A 23728-nucleotide genomic window follows, 5' to 3' on the forward strand; every position below is an offset into this window, starting at 1 on the left:
CTGTAGTTTTGATTCTGCACCAAAACTTGGTATGGTCTTAATTTTAGCCATTCTTGTAGGTGCTTAGTAGTGATTTATAGTTTAAATCAGAATTGTTTTATCATGAGTAATAACATTAACCAGTTTAAAATATTTTTAATGGGCACATGGATATCATCTCTTCTGATGCAGCTATTTAATTTTTTATCTTTTTTTTTAATATTGGGATTCTGCCTTTTTCTTACTGATTGTCATTTTTTCTTCTGTTCTTTTTCAATATGCTCACTGATACATATTCTTTATTAGACTGATATATTGCAAATATCTTCAACTCTCAGAATTTCCTTTTCACTGACCTAATATTGTTTTCCCAAACAGTATTTGATCTTAATGAGGTTAAACTTATTGTTTTTCGTTAGTTTTTTTTATGTCCCACTTAAGAAATGTTTGCTTATTTCAAAGTCAAGAATCAATTCTACCATCTTATCTTTCAGAAAATGTAATTGTGTATCTTTTACATGTGGGTGTGTAATCCATTTGGCAATGATTTTTGTATATGGTGTTCCCTGAATATGTAATTTATTTATTTAATTTTTCACAAGGTTATTTAAATGAATCAATGATGTTTATTGAAAAAACATCTTTCTTCACTGTATTGCAGTGCCATCATTTCATAAATTAACTGAATCTACAAGCGTAAGTCTGTTTCTGAACTCTTTATTGTGGTCTATTTATCTCTTCATCTTGCTTACAGCATTATACTGTATTTAAAACAAGTCTTGATTATCAAGTAGTGTGTATCACTGAACTTTATTTTATTTACTAATAGGCTATTCTTGACTCTGAGTTTTTATGTAAATTTAATGATCTTGTCAATTTTTCACACATATACATACAATAGTAATTTTCTGGACTCTTGATTGATATTGTTTTTTTTTTTTCTTGATCAATTTGTAACAATATATATTTTTCCAATATTCTTTGAAATGCATGTTATATACATACTCTTGTTTATGCTTTCTTTTAGTTTGTCAGTGATACTGTGTAGTATTTTGTTTAAAATCTTGTATATCAGCATTAAACTTATTCTAAGTTATATAATTTTTTAATTTCATCATAAAAGGTATCTTTTTCAATTTTTGTTCTCTGTTATAAATATAGATACATTGATTTTTATATATTTGTCATGTCAATATACTTTGTTAAACTTGTTAGTTGTAATTTTATTTTTAATACTCACCAAGTATGTTTTTATTAATTTTTAGAGAGAGAGGAATGAAGAGAGAGAAAGAGAAACATTGATCTGAGAGAGAAACACTGATTGAATGCCTCCCATATGTGCCCCCACCAGGAATCGAACCCGCAACCTAGGTAGTGTCCTGGTCGGGAATTGAATCTGTAAACTTTTGATGCATGGTACAACACTCCAACTAACTGAGCCCCTGGCTAGGACAATTGTAATTTTTAAAAAAATTTTTAGATGATGTAGGATTTTTTATATTCTATTATCAGCAAATTATGACAGTTTTAGTGTTTTCCCACTATTTATACGTTTTATTACTTTGTGTTGCCTTTTAAACTATGTAGGACTTTCCAAACTGTGTTTAATAGAAGTAATAATGAGTCTTATTTCTTATCTCAAGAACAAAGCTTTCAACATTTCACAATATGTATAATATTTTGCTAGTTTTTTTAGATATCTTTTATCAGGATAAAAAAATTCTTTTTTTTTTTAAGCCACCTTTTTAAATTTATTTTATTTTTTATATGTTTTTATTGATTTTTTTAGGGAGAAAGGAAAGGAGAGAGAGAGAAAGAAACATAGATGTGAGAGAGAAACATCAGTTGGCTGCCTCCTGCGTGCCCCCTACTGGGGATCTAGCCCACAACCCAGGCATGTGTCCTGACCAGGAATCCAACCGGGACCTCTCAGTCCATGGGATGACACTCAATATACTGAGCCACATGGGCCGGGTGAGAAAATTAGTTTCTAGTCATTGTTTTCTTAAATTTTAAGAAATATTTCTTAAAATTTATCAACTTTTTTCTACATGTCTTAACATCATTCTATGATTTTCTATTTTTATTTACTGTGGTGAATTTATCTTGCTTTTGGATATTTGACTTAATTGCTTTTGCCAGTTGAAAAAATTAGCTATTAGCTTTTTAAAATTTTTCTTTGTTTCTTTTTTTTTTTTTTTGTTACAGATGTTTCTCCTTTTTCCCCCATTGACACCCTCCTCCCAATCCTGCCCATCCCCCAGCATTGTTGTTTATGTCCATGGTTACCACCTAGGTGCAATTTATCTCTTCCCTCCCCAACCCTCTCTTCTGAGGTTTGTCAGTCTGTACCCCTATGCCTCTGTGTCTATTTTGTTCCTCAGCTTATTTTGTTCATTATATTCCACAAATAAGTGAGGTCATGTGATATTTGTCTTTCTCTGATTGGCTTGTTTCGCTTAGTATAACACTCTCCAGATCTCTTCATGTCTGTTGTCTCAAAGGATAAGAGATCTTTCTTTTTTACAGCTGCATAGTACTCTATTGTGTACATATACCACAGCTTTTTTATCCACTCATATACTGATGGACACTTGGGCTGTTTCCAGATCTTACTGATTGTAAATAGTACTGCTATGAACAGAGGGGTACAGATATTGTTTCTGATTGGTGTTTCAGACTTCTTAGGGTATATTCCTAGAAGTGGGATCACTGGATAAAATGGCAGTTCAATTTTAAATTTTTTGAGGAAACATCATATAGTTTCCATAGGGTCTTCGCCAGTCTGCATTCCCACCAGCAGAGTACTAGAGTCCCCTTTTCTTCACACCCTGGCCAGTACTTGTCGTTTGATGATTTGTTGATGGTAGCCATTCTGGCAGGTTTGAGGTGATACCTCATAGTTGTTTTTTTTTTTTTTTTTTTTAATCCTCACCTGAGGACATTCTTCCATTTTTTGTTCAGATAGAGCGGGAGGGAGAGAGAGGAAGAGAGAGAGAGAGAAACATCGATGTGAAGGGACACATCGAGTGGCTGCCACCCGCACGACCAACCAGGGCCGGGGACAAACTGCAACCGAGGCACATGCCCTTAGCGGGAACCGAACCCGGGTCTCTCTGTACCGCAGGCCGACGCTCCAACCTCTGAGCCAGACTGGCCAGGGCTCATAGTTGTTTTAATTTGAATCTCTCTAATGATTAGTGACACTGAGCATTTTTTTTTATGTCTCTTGGACATGTGTATGTCCTCTTCCGAGAGGTGTCTATTTAGGCTATTAGCTTTTAAAATATTGTTTTTGCCTTCTGTTCTCTCCTCTGCTTTTTGTGCATTAAACATACAGTGGATTTTTTTTTTTTTTTACAATGAGTCATAGTTTTCCAATGTTCTTTTATTTCCTTTTCTACTTTTTTTCCTCCTCTTCTCCTTCACGTTCCTTCTCCTTCTGCTTTTTCTTCTTTGTCTGTGTGTTTCGGTTTGCATACTTTCTGCAGATCTGTATATCAGTTTACTAATCGTGATAGCATGTTAAAATCAACACTTAACTTCATTTTAATTATTGTAGTTTTTAATTCTATACTTTTCATGTGACTCATTTCTTACATATTCCATTTACAAAATTAAATTTCCATTTATTACTTTTAACATATTAATAAAACCTGTTGCTGCCAATTTGAATAACTGGATGATCTGAGTCTGTTTCTGATTGAAAGCTGGAGCTTTTTAATGAAAACATTCTCAAAGCTCTGGGTGACGTTATTATCTCCAGAAATTGTTTACTCTGTCCTCTTTTGGAGACCCTGAGTTGGGAAGATCATAGCAAATCACAGCTTAGTTTTTATAGCAGGCTGGGAATTTTTTATGGCTTAGAGCCTAGAATATGTAGGAGGATCCCTCCTCCTCAACAGGTATTTATTTTCAATTCTTATCTCCATGGCACTCACAAACTTCCAAATACACCTGTCAGCTTTTAAATGGTTTCTACTTTCTCTTTAGTGTTTTTAGACATTTTCTCATTGCATAGAATGAAACAAATACTTTAGTGAAGATACTTCTAAATGTAAGTAATGTAAGTAAGGCTAAATCTCTGCCTCCCTCACTCTAGATTCTTAAATTCTGGGTGTCTCACTTCAATTTTTGTCTCTCAATCAAACCACATTTTCTCTACATACCCCATGTTTTAACTAAAACTTTGGTCTCAGCTGTTGTCTTCCGCCTTTCTCAGTCTCCTCCACCGGTTCAACAGTCAGCTAGCGCTGGAGAAGGAAAGCTGCTCCTAGAACGTCAGCTCACCTCCGTGCTCCACTCTCTTTGGGACTCCCCCTCCTGTCCTGATGGCTGCAGCGACTTTCCAGGGACCTCACACAAATCCCCTCCCTGCTCTGTAGTTTTATCGTCCTTCCTAGTTATTTTCAGCAGGAGTGTTAGTCAACAAAAGCTACTCTAATACAGCCATCAGGAAATACATAAAAAGTTGGTTTGGATAATTCATATATTACATAGTATTTTGAGTGTCAGAATATGAGTGATCTATCAAGCACTTTATAATCTTTAATAAAGTCCATAAAAACATAAAAATATGTCTGCCATAATATGTATTACATAGGCAACCCAAAGGCACTATGCTAATGGAATGGCTTTCCTTATTTCTGAAAGAAGAATAATTGAAATGGAAAGACGCTAATTTTTCATAATCTGAGACCAGATTGTACTACAATATAAAATGGTAAAAAACTTATCAATATATAATTGCTCAGTATTTAGAGTGGAAAGAATATGTTGATTGCAGTACCTAGGAATTTCCTTTGCAATCCATGGGAAATCTGAAATATTATTACTCACTAGTTTTCCAGCTAGTGCAGTGGCAAGAAATAGGGTTTTGCTATAGTCAGATAAGTAGTGAAAGCTTCAGCGGCAACAAGAGATTTCGAGAAGTTTAGATATTGCAGATCATGGGGCTCAGGAACTGTTACCACTAGATAGATTGTTTCTTTTTATTCTGCCAAAGGACATTAATAAATATCTGGCTATTGCCAAAAAGATTAGAACAATGAAAAAAGAACTCATTGAAATGATTTTATAATCCAATAAATCCCTTTCAACTGAAATGATATTTTGGATGTAAATTCAAAAAATCAAAATTATATTCTCCCTTTATTTTATATATTAATATTTAGGGCTAGGTCTAATAGCATATTAAATGTAAATCACTAAGTCAAATTTAGAGTTGGGTAAGACAGTATTCAGATGCTTTAGAGAATAAGAGGGAATTTATGTGTCTGTTTTATGTAGTAGGGCTTCATTTTCCTATAAAATAGTGTCCAACTTTTACACATTGGTTTCATAAGCATTAAGTATTTTCAATGCGAAACATATTATTTTGAAACTGTGGAGTAAACATTTTAATACTAAAATTGCCTAGTATATAAAATTTTATATTTCTAGAAGAATGCATCATCCATTCATACTTTAATAATTAAATGTTAACCACAAATTCCTATATACTTTAGAGACATTGAAAACTTTGTTAGCACTGTAGAAATTCATAAATATGTCTTAAATAAAAGCACTACTTCTATAAAAAACAACTGGGGAGTCAGAGGAAGAGAAGGGATTATGTTTCCAGACATCATAACTTGTTTACTATTATGGTTTGTATGTGTGGAGGCTGATGACTCACTAGTAACACATAATCGTGATTCAATCATTGCATTTCTTATTCACCCTTGTTTATAAATTTGTATTACCTCATCACATCATTACTTTACACAATTTATAAACACTCTTCTTCAAGTCTTCCATGAAAGTAATGTATTCTTTTTATCAACTTATATATATTTGTTTCCTATGCCATTCATTTGAAACATAGTAATGTGCCAAACTTTTATTTTTCTTTGTTATTCCATGATTTAACCTACTACGGATGCTGTATTGTGAAAATAATCTACATTAGAATTAGAAACTTCAAAATCTATCTTTGCTGCACCACTATCACCTGGTTTGGGTTAGATAAGACACTTTTTGGTCTTTGATTTATTTGTTCTTAGAATGAAGGGGTTGTTATATATGGTCAAGGATTTTTAATTTGTTCTATTTGATTCCATCGTTCCCATTAATTTACTGTAAATTTAAATTATAACTTCTATTATTCTCAACTGAATAGAGTTTAACATTTATTTCATTTAAGTTTACTCTATATCTAAAACTATTCTACCTTCTGAAAATTTGATCACCTGTTTTGTAGCTTTTGGACATTGTTATTGCCTTCATCTCCCATATGTATTTCAGGTGAACTGACTATGCAATTTAAAAAACATCCACCTTTTGCCATGGCTGATTTGGCTCAGTGGTTAGAACATCATCCTGCGGACCAACGAGTCATGGATTTGATTCCAGTCAGGGGCACATACCTGGTTCCAGTTCTTCGAATGATTAAAAAAACAAAACAAAAAATCTATTTTATAAATAACTTACTGTCGAAGATTTTACTAACATAATATGGATGACCAATAATTTTCCCAGCACCATTTACTGAAAAGTATGCCTGCAATGATCTGCAACTTTGGTTCTGTCAAAATCAAGTTTTTATATTTGTGTCCATCTGTTTTAGGGCACAATATTTTGTTCTACTGTTTACGCTGCTTCACTGTCTTATTATTATACTTTTCAATGAACTCTTGGTATCTGGTATGAGAAGTCCAGCCACATTTTTCTTCTGTTACTGCTGTGTCTTGACTTTTTTTGACCTTTTGAATTTCCATATACATTTTAGAATTTACATCAACATTCTACCAAAAAGACATTTTTGATCTTGATTGGGATTGCACTGAATTTATAAATCAAACTAGGGAAAATTATATCTTTATAATACTGAGCCCCCCAATCCATGAATATGCTATAACTCTTCATTTATTTAGGTCCCTTAAATATTTTATTAGTATAGCTTTACACAATGTTCCCATAAATACTGTGCACATATTTTGTTAGGATTAATTCTAGGTTCTTTATATATAAATTTATCATATTTTATATAGTATACACATGTCAACTGTATATGTTTTTCTACTGGTTCATGCTTATAATGTGTTATATCTTTGTAAACTGTGATTTTTTAATACAATCTGCTAATTGAAACCTTGTCTATGGAAATAATTTTAGCCTGGGATGAAGTTCGGTTCTGTCAGAGAGACTTTGCATTTACATCTGTCAGTCATCTGGGAACATGGAATCTAAGATATTTTAAACTAAATTATTGGTTTGAGGGTTCTTTGGACCACCTTAAAATGTGAATTCAGCCTATCAACCTGTATAATAGTAAACTTATGGTTGACTTGTAAATCAAATTCTCAGGAGTGATTTATCTTTTTTGACAAGTTTCAGGACAGTCAATTGCCCAGCAGTACCCAGTTTGAAGAAGAGTATTTCTAGCTCATCTTTATAAATCAGGTGAAAACTTTTAGTTGGTTGCCAGCTTTATAGCAGACCTCAATATTACCCATCAACTCAGGCTCTGAAATTAAATCATCTCAAGTTTCTTACATTTCAAAAACTGATACTCAAAATTACCGAGTTCAGAATAATTCTTCAGGAAAGGTCAGATTTAGCTCCCCTTTATTTTTGATCTGAGTCCTTACTTATTTGCCAACTGGCAAGTATTTAAGAATATTTTTACACAATATTTCACAGTGGGTCAGCTTGGGTACCTAGGCTGCCATATTACCTGAAGCAGAGCTTCCATGTGTATTTATTAAATGCTGTTTAATTATATGTGAATATTTTGTCAATTAAAAATAATATTTAATTTTTAAAATTAGTACTAGAATAATTATTATAGTATATAATTATGTAACTATTATCTCCAAGATCTGTTCATGGAAAACGTAAGCAATGAACAACCCAATAGGAATTAACTCTGCTCATCCATGCTATGTCCCTCAAATATGATTCCCCATTAAAAAGAAATAGGGCTTTTTCAAGGAATACTAATTTCAGTCATGAGACAGAAATATATAATAAACCTGGAGAATTTCAGGGAGCCCAAAATCAATAATATATTAACCCTAGTATTCTGTGTGAAAAGACATGGAGATCAACATAAAACAGCTCACATTTCTCATATATTGGCTAATCTGAACATCAAAGAGATGATTAATGGTAATTGCATAAAGCACATTAATATTGTATTCTGAGTTTATAATGTAGTGAGAGTCTGAAAGAGAAACAAAAGAGAAAAAGAAAAATCTGAAAGAATAAAGAAACTAATTAAACCCCTCTGAAAATAACTTGACACAGATTCCTTATTCTTAAAATCAACAACTAAATGAATCAAGCATTTATTCTGGATTTCCTATATAATTATAATTCACCCTATCCACATAACCTTAGATGGTGAGGGAGAGAAAGTTATTCTTTATGAAAATATTCCTGCTAGTAGTTAAGAAAAGGATAATTTTAAATGTAGCTTTGCTACCCATAATGAAATAAATGAGTTAGGCACTAACCTTCAATGGACAAACAAAGATGTGAAAACTTGATGGAAATTTTTACAACAAAGTCTGGTGCAATTTCCTCATGAAGCCGTGATCAGTGTTAGCATCCCTGAAATAGGTGGGACAACTAATTGTATGCTTCCTGGTGTGGTATAATGTGAGGCACACAGAATCACCGATATTCTATTTAAGTTAAACCTGAGATGAATCCAGCCTCTGGAATTTGTTTAAATTTATAAAACATATGTCCAGCTGGTGTGGCTTGGTGGTTGAGCTTTGACCCATGCATCAAGAGGTTGCCAGTTCGATTCCCAGTCAGGGCACATGCCCAGGTTTTGGGCCAGAACCCCAGTGGGGAGCATGCTGGAGGCAGCCAGTCATTGTTCTCTCTCATTGATTTTTCTCTCTATCCTTTTCATTTCCTCTCTGTAAAATCAATAAAGAAAAATAAATACATACATAAATAAATAAATAAGTAAATAGAGACCAAGGGGACAATTTAAATAATGCCGAAAGATGCAAATGGAGAATTTTGGGGATATTTTTCTAATCAACTGTCCCAGTCTTTTAAACAAGCAAATGGCAGAAAATAAATAGGTGCCCTATAAGTGACACAAAATACTATAAAGCATTTATATAAAATAACTTACAGGGCATAAAAAGTCAACATTGTATGTAAATATTATTTGTAAATAAGTCTCCAAAACAATTTTATTTTTAAAACAGAACATGATTATATTTAATACACAACTTTGGTACAATCAAAAAATAAAACACCACAGTAAAATAATAGCAAAAAAACCCTGAGAAATGGTTAACATCTTCAGTCATAAACAAGCTCTTAAAAACCAGTAACAGAAGCACTATAATTCAAGGGAACTGGAAAAAAAGAAAATGAAATACAGATGACGAATAAGATTAAGAATACATGATTGAGCTGAACAGGAGCAGAAGAGTAATTTCTCTAACAGCACAGTGGCAAGAATAAAAACACTGACATGCAAAGTCTTTCAGTTTTGAGCAGTGTTGTCCGGCTGATGTCTCAGGAATGAACACGGGGAGAGATTGATGAGCATCAAACAAAACAATTAAAAATATACTTATTAAACAATTGTGGATATGTAATTACATGTCCGATTATTAGATTTCAAAATCTCAGATGTATGATAAGCACTTTGGGATCTTTTTAAAATTGAATTTTCTGATTCAGTAGTTTGCAGTGAAGCTGAGATATTGCATTTCTAACAAGCTACCAAATTCTGCTGCTGCTAGTTAGCAGATTATGCTGAGAAGCACGGTATTAAACAATATTAAGAAGTAATTTTTAAGTTGCTTGGGTGTGATAATTTTATTCTAACTAAAAAGTAAATTATCCTCTTTTTAATTGCTTTATGAAATTATATATGTAAACTAAAATGCATCAGATTAAAATTTACCTTAAGATAATTCAGCAAGAAAAAGAGAAAAGATGGAAACTCACACAATAAGCAAATAAGCAAGATTTTGATGATTGCTACATCTGGATGATGGGCATATGACAGTTATGGCATACTTTATTCTTTCACGTGATTTAATTTATATAATAAAATATTAAAATAAAATTGTGTTTTTAAATGTACTAAATAATCTTAAGTTAAAACATAATCAGTTGATGATTATTTATAATAACATATATGAGATCCTTTTTTTTTAAATCTTTGAAGTTAAAAGTTGTGACACTCCCATAAAACTGAAAACTACTGTTGCCTGGAGAGGTCAAATGACTGCACAGATAGGTCTCTGCAAGGTTACATTATCCTGGCACCATGTAGTTATTCACACTAGTAAAATAAATAAACAAGAGGATCGTTTCAATAGATATAGGAAAAAAATAAGTTTGAAAAATTTCAATACTCATAATAAAACTCAGCAAATGAGGTATAAGAGGGAGTTTGCTATAGGGCATCCAGATAAAGAACACGTCAGACAGTTTTAAAGCTAACATGATATTTAAAAGTGAAAAACTGAGTGTTTCCCCCAAAGTTTGGAAGAAGGTAAAGATTTGTTCTTACTCCTTCTATGTCATTTTGTAGTAGAGATTTAGTCAGTGTAATACAGCAAGAAAAAAAGAGTTAAAAGCAAACAGATTAAAAAGGAAGAAATAAAACGGTTTTTATTTATAGACAACATGATCATTTACATAGAAAATCCTAAGGAATTAACAAAGGGCAACTAGGCTAATAACCGGTCATAGCATATAAAGTCAATATATAAAAATCAATTATAGAATAAAGTTTAAAGACTTCAATTACTTGCCTCCGAGTGTTTATATAAAGCTGTAGTAATCAAGATATTCTTATATTCACATAAGATAAACATAAGGTTGAACAAAACAATACATACACACATATGGTCAATTGAATTGTGACTGAGTTTCCAAGGCAATTCAATGGGAGAGGATAATCTTTTCAACAAATGGGGCTAGAAAAATTAGATATAAACTTAGCAACATCTCTCACACCATTTTGTTAATTTTAATAAAAATATACAGAAATGAATTACAGAGCTAAATTTGAGAAATAAAAATATGAATGTCTAGATAAAAACATTGGAGAAAATCTTAATGACCTTCAGTTAGGCAAATCATTTAAAAATAGGACAAAGTTGCCCCACAACCTATTAAATAAAATTTGATAAATTGGCCTTTGTCAAGATTAAAATGTTAGATGTTCAAAAGATACCCTTTCGAAAATGAAATGGTAAGGCACAGACCGAGAGAAACTATTTTTATAAAGTGGTTCTGATGAAGAATTAGTATTCACTGTTTACAAACCAAACGAACAAAAAATAACCTCTTTTAACTAAATATCAAGAAGGCAGAAAATCTAATGAGAACATGGGCACAGGTTGAACAGACATTTAGCCAGAGAAAATACGGATTGCAAATAAGCACATGAAAAGATGTTCAACGTCATTAGTGGCTAGAAGAACGCAAATCAAAACCACAGTGAAGTACCTTTTTACACCCATTAGAATGATTAAAACTGAAAGTCTAACAATACCAATTATTAGTGGAATAACTAGACCTGTGTATTTCTAGTGGGAATTGGTAAAGCTTTTTGAACAATTTAGAATTTTTTTGTTTTTGTTTTTGTTTTTAATAAAGCCAATAGCCCAGCCAGTGTGGCTCAGTGGATTGAGTGTCATTCCATAGACTGAGACATCCTCGTTCCATTCCAGGTCAGGCACATACCCGGGTTGGGGGCTCAGTCCCCAGTAGATCCCCAGCAGGAGGCAACCAATTAATGTTTCTATCTCTCACTTCCTCTCTCTCTAAAAAAGTCAATTTAAAAAAATAAAATAAAATAAAATAAAGCAAATAAGCCCTAAACAGTTTGGCTTAGCGTTTAGAGCATCGGCCCTCAGACCGAAGAGTTGTGGGTTTGATTCCCAGTCAAGGGTACGCTCCTCAGTTGCAGGTTTTATCACTGGCCTGATCAGGGTCATGCAGGAGGCAACCAATCAATGTATCTAGTATACATTGTTGTTTCTCTCTCTCTCTCTCCCTCTTTCTGCCCCCCCAACTCAATAAAAAAAAAAAAATCAATGTCACCCAGCCAGTGTGGCTCAGTGGTTGAGCATTGACCCATACACAAAGAGGTTGTTGGTTTGGTTCCGCTCAGGGCACATGCCCAGGTTGTGGGCCCAATCCCCAGTGTGTGACATGCAGGAGGTGACCAATCGCTGTTCTTTCTCATTGATGTTTCTATCTCTCTCTCCCTCTCCCTTCCTCTTTCTCTAAAAAATCAATAATAAAAAAAAATTAAAGAAATCAATATCTTCTGGTGAGGATTAAAAAAAAATTAAGAAATAAAAATAGAGCAAAGAGACAAATATTTTTTTAAAAAATCAAATTATTCATTTATAATATTAAGTTTATTTATAAGTAGATAAATCATTCTTTCCCCGAGTTTATGTGAGAAACCCAAACTTTTTGAAATTTGGAATTATAAATACAGACATAGAACAGGGGAGTTATTTCTGTGATTAGATTTTAAATGTTTTATGTTACAGCTATCTTTTATAAAGTATCTTTTAGAAAGGTAATCTCACTACCTTATAATGTGTTAAGAATTTTCAGTTTTCTACTATGACTTTCCTTTTTTAAAAATTTCTGTAGATGTTTATAATTCCTCTGATTTTTTTCTTTTTGAGTTTTTAAACTAAATGTATTGCAATGCTATTGGTTAATAAATTACATAAGTTTCAAGTGTACAATTCTATGATACATCATCTGTATATTGCACTGTGTGCCCAACACCTGTGATCCTTTTCTGAATTTCAATGTGCCTTGTGCAGTGTAGATGTCCAAAAAATGTTCATTTAGAATGAATATCCACTCCAAAGCCATGAAAGTACTTAGTGAAGAAAGCAAATATATTTATACAAAATTTATAAGGAACACATCATATATGCTGGGTATGATGACATAAAAGAAAACCTTTTATGTTCCTAATACTTTCACTCTCTCTCTCGGCTCTCTCTCTCTCTCTCATACTCCTCCAACACTCTCTTCTCTTTTGTCTCACTCTCTTTCTCTGTCTCTTATACAAACATATGCTTGTATATGTTGTATTTCCTTAAATCCCTACTTATTAAATACATAAAATTAATTCAGGGCACTCAAGATTAATTCAAATACTTATTGAGCACCTACTATGTGCAGGCACAATGCTAGGCACATGTGTCATGATAAGCAAAATAGAATCTATGCCTTCAAAATTGTAATTACAAATTGTGATAAGTACTAAAAAGAAAAATAGCAAGTTGCTGAAAGAACTTATAGTAATATATTTTGTCTTTTTCCACCTAATTTAATTTCTTTCTCAATTATTGTTTTCGTTCAGTAATATTCTGTATCAGTTTCAGATGTACAGCATGGTGACAGAAAATCATGTACTTTACAGAGTGGTCCCCCCAATGTATCTTCTTTAGATTAGAACAGAGTTCGGCAAACTTCAGTGCTGTTTTTGTAAATAAATATTTATTGGTACACACACAAATGTTTATTTAATAAATAAATTATTTACATATAGTAATATATTCCATCAGGTTATGGTTTAGACTTTTTGAATGACTGCGAACCTTTCAGGTAATGCTGCATACGTTCTTTTGATCTATTTGTCTTTGTCGTATATATTAATGTAACCAGATTTCTAAGGCGTGTATAGCATCTTAATTTTATCTTCTTTATGCTAATTTATGAGAAAAAAAGATGAGAATTTGTAAAGCAGATCAAGTTCTTTTAAACTTCATTCATTCACTTATTCTTTTATTCTCCAAATGTTTATTGAATTCCTGAAATGTAGCAGGTCCTCTGCACTCTGAAGATGCTCTTTCAGAGATATGTGTGTTATTGCAAAATAGCATTTTATAATTTTTGAGAAATTATATTGACCAAATTTTTTTGGTTTATCATTATCAGTGAGATTACTTTCTTCCTTTATATTCCATTGAAGTCTTTAATTACACATTTTATCTCAGTTGCTTTAAGTCAAATGAGAAAAATGTTTTTCCACTGAAAACTATTTTTTCAAATTTATGTTTGAAAATTGAATTTAACTCTTTTCATAACATTAGTAAGCATCAAGATGTGTATGACTTTTCAAGTGCTTTGTTTGTTTGTTTGTTTCTTTGATGTATGTCTCAGAACCAAAGAACATAAGCTCTCTATTTTGCTTTTATATTTTGTGAGGGCTTGGAAAGCCAGACAAAGTAAGTACAATCCACTATTCAGCAACTGTAGCTTCCAGTAATAGGAAATAAAACCCATACACAATTTATTACATTTTTAAAGAAACTCCCAAGTGCATGATAATTTATACCCTGAGTCAAGAAGTTATGCTACACATAAGTCAGTCTGTGTAAAATTCAGAATGTCAGTGGTTTTACATGATGTCAAACATTTGGATAAAAGAGAAAACTAAATCATTCATTTATTTTTAAATATTCAGCTGTCATTTACATCAAACATCCAGATGTGTGATAAAATTTATTTTTCTTTGTTTCTACAAGATAGATATGTCTAAATGCAATTGATTAGATCTATGTGCTTTAAAATCTAGAGTTAAAATGTGAAAATATTACTATTGGAATAGAAGAATACGTTTTAAACTTTGCAATATAGCACATGTAGAACCAATGACTAAAATTAGCATTTCCAAGTGCTCCTTTTGTAAAGATAGTTTCAATCATATGATTTCAATCCACTAAATACTTTGATCTGGATCCTATTAATATACATCTGAAGGTACAAAATAATAGCTGTGCATTATTATAGTTTAATTCTCGATTCATCAATGTATGTTAAACACAAGTTATATCCTTATTGATGCTATCAAATACAGATAAAAAAGTTATATTTATAAATTAAAATATTATTTTAGTTTATTCAAAAGATATTTTGTTGGTGCCACATGTCTAAAAATCAAATAAAACCTGTGCCATCAAATTCACAAATTCTTTGCACTCATTTACTTCATTCTCATTCTCTTCACCACTTTTTATATCGAAAATGAAGTAACTAAGTATTTAAGTTATTAAAATAAAGCAAAGATCCAACTAGAAAATAAAATAATCTCCAGACCAATATTCTATTCTTTAGTTAGAGCTTGCTAAGATTTGGACATTCCTAACTATGCATACTTCAGATGAGCAAAATATGGAATGTTAGTATTCCTGATAAAAAGATACAGGAGCTATCCACCCAATATCAGTAAAAATAAATTCAAAGCAGAAACTTTTGCATTGGTCATAAGATTGCATAATTTATTAAACAATGATTTTTAGTTTCTTGTGTCTGAAATTCAAAGGAAAAGGATTAAAAGATTTTAACCTAGCAATTGACTTGTTATTCTCAAATGTACACTCTCCCCATTACCACACCTTTTACCACCAATGCTCCAGTCAGATTAATAATACATATCAAATTGCTTTCTTTAAAATTTTATTTCTCAATATGGTTTAACTTAAATTACCTACCAATTATTCAATTCTTATATTTTTTAGGCTCTAGTTTCATATTCTGTAGTATTTTAAATAAAGTAAACCAGAGATATAAGAAAAATAAAGTAAAAATAATTTCAATTTAGATTAATATCTAATAAAATATTTATAGGTATACAATATTAAAACCTATAGTCAAATTCAGATTTGAAAACCATCCTTCATTGTATTCATGATTTATGTTTACTACATGGACAAGCTTGTGTTTTGGTGGTGACGAGTCAATTGCAATTTTGTTGTTGTTAATCCTCACCCAACGATAGTTTTCAATTGATTTTTTTTTTTTTTTTTTTTTTAGTTAGAGTGGAAGGGAGGAAGGGAGAAAGAAAGAGAGAAAATTGATCTGAGAGAGACACATCAATGGGCTGCTTCCCACACTACCTCAACTGGTATGTGCCCTTGACCAGGAATTGAACCCACAACCCCTTCATCTGCAGACTGACGCTCTAATTGCTGAACCAAACTGGCCAGGACCAGTTGCAGTTCTTCAACCAATTACATTCTCTGCTTTGATTCAGAAATTGTATGAGGTTTTAGTTATTTTCTTCACTGATTTTTCTTCTTAGATTTCCACAGAAAATAAACCAAATCAAATTGTTGAAAGAAATAATCCCAGAAGGTAGAATAATTTATTCATTAAATAAATGTTTACTGATTGCCTATTAGGTGCAAAACACAATTTTAAATACTGGAAATATAGCAATAAAATAAAGCAAACAGAAGCTGCTATCTCATGGATCATATGAAACAGTGACAAGGGACAGACAATAGACAAATAATAATATATTGTGTTTTAAACCTAAAGTAGTAAAAGAAAAAAAAAAGTGGGCAAGGAAATAGAAAATATTGAGGTATATAGTAATATAATTTAGAGTAGAAATCGAAGGCCTCTGTAAGAGATGTTACTTCAAGAAACATTTAAAGTCGGTTTGGGGATTATAAGTAGAGGTAGCTTGTCAGGGCACAGCGTTGCTAAGGACGGGACGGCATGTGCACGGGTCCCGAGAAGAGACCATGTACTGGGGGATGGGAAGGAGTCCTGAGTGGCAAGGGCAGAAGGAGAAAGAGATGAGAAATAGGAGATTTGACCACAGAGGTAAGTGTTTGTGGGTATTTTAAAGATTTTGAAAATTTCCCTATAAATTTTATTCATAGTAAACATAGCAATTTAAAAACTGTTTGAATTGTATTCAATGAGAATTAATTAATGCTAAGTATTAACTTGGCAAATTAGTATTATTTCTATTTTTTTACCCAAGTTATCATCTTTTCCAGCTTAATGGAAATTTTAAGGACTGAAATGCCTCACGCTCTGTACTTGTTCCTATCGTATCAAAAATATGTATTGGAAATTTGACTAAAAGCATAAAACTGATACTTATTACATTTAAACTTTAAATAAAGCAGGAACATTTATAATATGAAACACTAGTTAAAAACGCTGGGATAAAATTTGAAAATATAAATGTAATAAGATTGGCATTTAATTTCAAAATAACAAATTGCATAATTTAGGAAAATTTTCTTAACAAATCCAATAAAATTATCAGGAAATTTAATTTGATCAAAACTTTCAAAAGGTGCTACTAGCTAAAAACATCTAATAAACTCTTAAAATGTAGCATTAGAAACCAGTGTTCATATCCTAAGTAGTAATTGTCTTATGTATTTCTCTTGTCACATCATCTGGGGTATTCTATTCTATTCTTGGAGTCACTTTTTGTAAGAGAGACACTAATAAACTGGATCATGCCAAGTATAGAATACAATGGAAATTCAGGATGAGAACAAGTCAGGAAATAATTTTATAAACCATACAAATAAATATAACTCCATTCTTTTTACCTTACACATTACCCCATCCCCTGTAGTGAGCCTATTCTCAACACTGCAGCAGAATTGTGCTCTTAAAGAACAGTATGGTGATTGCCAGAGAGAAACAGGGACGGGGGCAGGTAGAAGAAGGTAAAGGGGTAATAAATGGTGATGAAATAAATGGTGGTCAATACACAATGCAACATACAGATGATGTACTGCAGAATTGTACACCTGAAACCTATATAATTTTATCAACCAATGTCACCCCAATAAATTCAATTAAAAAAATATATGACAGAAAAATTTAATTCTCTTCTCAAAACTCTGTAATGGCTCCACAAAATGCTTAGACGGATCTTCCAAACTGTGCACGACCTTCCTTCACACGACTCTGATCTTCTCCTCTCCTACTGCACCTGTCCTTGCTCACTCCGCTCCAGTCACCTTGGCTAATGTGCTGTGCCCTCTCCCTGGCTGTTCTTTCTTCCTGGAACACTCTCCCCTTGATTAGTTACATGGCTAATTAATTCCCTTACCTCCTTTAAGTCCTTGCTCAAATATTATCTTAAACCCACTCTGATGACTCTTTTTAGAATTGCAAACCACCCTCATTCCTGAATCCCCAGGTCGTTACCTTGCATTTCTTGTTTCTACAGGATTTATCAAAGTTTACAAACTACATATTTTGCTTATTTATTATTGCTATTGTTTTGTTTGGGTTGTTTATTTGCTTTTGGCTATTTCTGCTAAAATGAAAGCTCTACTGGGGCAAGAGTCTTTGTTTTGTTCTATCATAAATCCTCAAAATAAATCTTGAAACATATTAAGCTGTTCATATTTTTAATTGAATTAAACTGATTTTTACCCCGATCTCTCTCTCAAAAAAACAAACAAAAAAAAACCAACAAAAAACAAAAAGACATAGTCTTATGTTAGAAGGCAACTAATGATAATTGTAATAGATTTACTCTGATTTTTTCTAGATATAGTATAGTCCAATAGAACTGTAAATGGCAGTGTTATATCTTGGTTCTCGAATTCAGCAAAAAAGAGAATTCAGAGCCAAGAACTCTAGTCAAGAAGCTTATTTAGCCTTTTAGAAAAAGATAAGTCACAGAGGCAGAAGTGAGCCAGCCGGTCTGCATGGATTTAGAACACAAATTATAGAGGGAAAGAATGGCCCTAGGAATTTAGGAGAAAGAAGAAAGGATACATGCATGAGGAAAGAAAGGAGGAAAGACAGAGCATGCCCTGGCTCCCTTGCCTTAAGAGGTTTTATCTGTTTTTAAAGGCAGGAATTTTAGGGGAGGTCTCAAGGGAAAGTCTCAATAGAATATTCATCAGCTTTCCAGGTGTGTTCTGTCAGGGTCTGGACTCTACTGATTGCTCAGCACTGTGGCAGGGGGTAATTAGTCATTGCATCTCTTCCTGATGTCAGCCATGGTGTCACTTCACCTGGTTTTACTGCTTTTCTGGGCCTGGAGCTAGGACACATATGAGGCCTAGATGTTATCTCTAGTTTGACCAAAACTTTCTCAGCTGTCAACAAACCTGAGGCTTTGTTCCTAAGATTATATGATGCTGAGCAGAATCTCATTGTTGGAGGGATTAATGCTTTCAAGAGTGGTCATACAAAGGAGAAGGAGGCAGGTAGGCCAGGCTGCTAGATGGGGCCAGTTTGAATCAACTATCTGGCTCAGTTTCCCCATTCCACTTGCCAAGGAATTTTCCTAACTTCTTACTGTCGTGCCTCATATCATTTTGCAATAATGAAAATGTTCTCTACTAGCCACATATGGCAACTGAGCACTTGAAATAAGCTCACAGTGTGACTGAAGCACTGAATTTTCAATTAAAAAAAAACAACACTTAACTATTTAAACTTTAAATGTATATAGCCACATGAGCCTAGAGGCAATCATATGGGACAGCACAGCTCCAGAGGCATAAACTAAAGCTACAGAGCAAATGTTAATGGGAAAATAATTTTTTGTTTAATCAGGGAAGAACATTTCAACTGGAGGCATCCAATGATGGAGTGGACTGCCTATGAATACAGCATGTTATACCTCATGAAATAACGCTTGAATGATAACTAGGGGGTTCTTATCAGGATTATTATAGCAGAGATCCTTGCCTGAATAGGCTAGTTGAACCACTAAGTTAATGTAGTTTCCAAATTCAGCATCCTATTATTATATCCTTGCTACCCAAAATTTATGTCTAGTATAACTTATTTAATATTCTTATTGTACTGAAGTTCAGTATTCCAAAAGTAACTGAAAGCTGTACTAAAAACATGTAACTTTACATCCTAAATCAGTAAGGGGTTATTAGGAAGAACGTATAGCTATAAAGGTAACAAAACAAAATAAATTTCTTCCCATACACTTAGATTTGTAACCAGGCTCTCCAGTGTAATGTCAGGAGCATGGGCTTTGAAGTCATGCAGGCTCCAGAGACTCTGGGGAACAGAGGTCCACCAGTACCCTTCTTCTCTACTTCCATAGTCACAGAATTTAGCCTGAGTCATGGATGCTCACCCAGAAAAAAACATGTCCCTAAGCCACTGTAGTAGTTGTTGACGTATGACTAAACTCTTTGTCCCAAAGTATGAGCGGAAGTGATATGTACCTTCTGTCTTGATTACTTAAGAGGGAGCCTCTGGCTCTGGACATCCGCTCTTCTCCTCTCTCCACTGGCTACAATGGCAACGATCAAGTGACTTTAGATTTCTGAACAATGTGAATATATTATTCACCCAATAAATTAAAAGCAAATCTATTAAAGTTTGAATCTAAGGAAACACTGGTTAATAAGCTAAAAAACATAAGGTGTGTCCTCAAAAGCAAAATGAGAAATTTCTCAGATACCTATTTTTTTCAAATCTGATTTCTTTCCCTACAGGTTATGCAACAGTGAACCTTTATGAGTGCTACTCGAGCTGGTGACTTTACATTTTCACTTGAAACACTTCATTTGAAAAGGAGAAAGGCTATTTAAAGCAATGACGAAGATATTGGTGGGCAGGCACCTTGCCTTGTACTCCTACGTGGTACTTGGTGTTTGACAACAAATACACTTGGATTTTAGGCTGTAATTTTAGATGGCATTCAGAGGATGTGAATCAGTTTCCTGACACAAACATGTAATTAAAATCAAACAATGAGAATAGTTAAACATGGCATTGCCCAACAGATTGTTTAATGATGAACTTCCTTTTCCCCCCTAGTTGAAAGGTAAGGGTTCATTGCAACTATTCGGTAGTCCAAACACAATTTGTCTCAAAATATTTTTTGACAAAAGCCGTAATCCTCTGAAAGTATATTTTCTCAAGGAAAAATGTTAGGCCTAATAGGTATTTTATTAAAGGAAAATTTTTCTCCCCACCAAGGTTTGCCAGAAGTCAAAATTTAACTAAAGACTCACTGTTCAATTTCTTATGCCTGATATATATCATAATAAATAGAACATTCAGTTTGTAATAACAAGCAGATGGAACAGCTTAGCCAACTTGCCTCATAAGGTAGTGTTAAGTTTTAAAACAAGAAACTTAGTTGTTACTATCTTCTCTTGTTAGGCATATTCTCTGAATTTCAGCAACACATTCGATTCCAGTATTCATCAGAAGTTCAAGTTTAAGCAAGTTATTTAAATGATGTATAATCAGGTCTGTTTTGAAAAGTAGAATGCTGAGATCGTTACGATTTTCTTATAGGTTAAAAAAATAAGTCTCTTCCAAGAGGTACTGGGTAACGTTTAAAATACTTAGCAAGCATTAAGTTACAAGGCTGTAAATGAGTATATTACAATATGTCAGTAAACCAAAATTCAACTTTCTATAGCATATTGTTAAGGTAATTTCACCTAACACACAATGTTGGTCTTTTTTGTGCTGTAAAACAAATACACCAATGAAACCAGAACAACTTATATCTAACAAACTTAAATCTAATTTCTGGCTCTAAACATAAACGAGAGGAGGCAATTCTTGAGACTTATATGTATTAAGTGCCTATGGTATGTCAGATACTGAGTTAGATGTCTTATATATGTTACTTCCTTATCCCCACAACTCTATGATGTATTAGTAATACCTGAATTTGAAAGATGACAAAGCAAGACATCACATTAAAACCTTTTTTTAGGTCACACACTTCAAGATAGCAGATGAGCCTGGAATAAAACACAATTCCACTTTTATCCGCAGTCCATTCTCTATGAACTCCCTGATGCTATCTCAAAGTACTGCTAAGTGCAATTTCGTTCAGAGTTTAGGTGAAGAGTTGACGAGAGCTTTTATCCACACAGCTGAATGTTACCATGTTCAAGTTCAGATCATAGCTGTCTCCTTTTACATTGCATATTCATTCAACATCAAGGTATAAAATTGAGAATAAAGTGTCGACAACTCATGGTCCAGACACAGTGTGTGCACAGCAGAACTCCCTGTCAAAAGACAGGAGACAAAAAAAAGGAAATATTTCGGGTCAAAACCCAATTGTTTACCTAACTACTTTTCTTCATTTCCAGCTGCTCCAGCCTTTCACGCGGCAGCAGGAATTTAATGACAGCTGTTGTAAGGATTATGATGAGAGATTTCCTACTTGAACTATTCTTGTGGACAGGCTAGTAGCTTTGATCTGTCATTGTTAGGTACAATCTTGTGCTGGCAACAGCAAAACTAGTCTTATTGCCATTCATCTAAAAGCTGATTGAAAATTAGATACGGACATAGAATTCTATTGCTCTGTGGTGTTTAAATTACAATGTAATCTAAAAGGACTAAGTTAATAAGATTGTCCATAAATGGGATATTATTTACTAATTGTCTTAGCTTTCCAGGAACACAAAAGTATGTTTATAAAAGAATAACAGCAACTGAGCATTATCTTTCCAAATTCCAGAAGTCATTTAGCAGCTATAATGAGTCTTAAGTGACAGAAATATTTCCTCAAAAGAACATAAATAATATGAAATACTAAAGATTAAACCCAAAGGGATTTGCAGAAGAAAATGATGTAATCATAGAGATCTGTCAAAAATATCATTAGTTTACTCTGAGTTTTCTGACTGAACTTGTGTATTGCGTTTGGATCAGCCAGTGAACCTTAGAATTGGCTTTTCTGACACTGTTTATTTGTCCGCAGGGTTCATGTCACAAATTTTCTGCTCTAATCCCTCTCCCGCCCTTATCCCCATTACTCATTCTCACGAAATGGCCTGCCTCCTACTTTGCTGAAAATGTCTGTACTTGTAAACTCCTGTACATTCTCTATCCCTTGTTACCTCCAGACTGTTTTTTTAAAATAAGTTTAGCTATATGTTTATCATTTTCCATGGTTTCAGAAGGGGTTTCCTACTTTTTGGTCGAATCTCTACCCTTGTGCTCATTAATTGAAAAACCATTTTATCCACTTTCGTTCTGAGCCGTAAATTGTGCCAGGAACCAGGAATTCAAAGAGGTGTCATGCCCCATGAAGGCCTTTCTGCCATCTCCTCCACTAGCAGTTACGTTCTGCTAGCACCCGGCTTACACTTCCCACTGACTTGTTTTCCTCTGGATATAAACAAGCACAGTGAGAGAAGATTAAACAAAATAAAAATAGCCTCTCCTTAATAACCCACTGTCTTATGTCTTGCTTTGCCGTTACCTCTCAATTTCTTAGTAATATTTATGTCCATGAAATTTGTTTCCATTTCCTTAGCAACAAGTAATTTCTTAACCTTGTACTCCTGCTTCCCTCACATCGCTTTTCTGAAATTTACTTGAAAATAAATCATCTCTAGTTTTCCAGTGGTCTTCTTTGCAGTCTCTTTTCCCCTATGACTTATTTTCAATATTTTTGACAGCTTTTGGGATCACTTTCTCCGTTTCTGGCTTCATAGCAAGTGTATTCTACTATTGTCCTCCCTCCTCTTAGACTTTGTTTTTTGTTTTTGGTTTTTCCCTGTCTTATTTGCTGACCCTTGGGCATCTCTTAATTCCTACATGCACTATTTCCCTAGGATCTCATTTATCTTTCCTCTTTCCTTTTTCCCAAAATCATCTACTAGAATGTCTTCAATGAACGCCTTTGCATAATTGCCTACCAAAGTTTTTTCTTTCTTTTTGTGTGTGTGAGGGATGGGGTGTTTATAACTAGCTAACCTCCATTAGAGGTTGGGATGTATTTATCTAAGACATATGGAGGGAGGCAGGAAAGGTTTGGATAGAATTCCAGCAGCTTTGAATATTTATTTATTTATTTATTTATTTATTTATTTATTTATTTATAGTTTTCCAAGTAACTTAGTGATGACCTCTTGTTTACATCATCTCAAAGGTCTCCTAAACTAATGCTAATTCATAACTAGTGAAAATATTTCTTGATTAATTTATTTTATTTTATTTTTTAATC

The sequence above is a fragment of the Molossus molossus genome, unplaced genomic scaffold (genome assembly GCF_014108415.1).
Source record: "Molossus molossus isolate mMolMol1 unplaced genomic scaffold, mMolMol1.p scaffold_m16_p_7, whole genome shotgun sequence".
NCBI classification, from domain to species: Eukaryota; Metazoa; Chordata; class Mammalia; order Chiroptera; family Molossidae; genus Molossus; species Molossus molossus.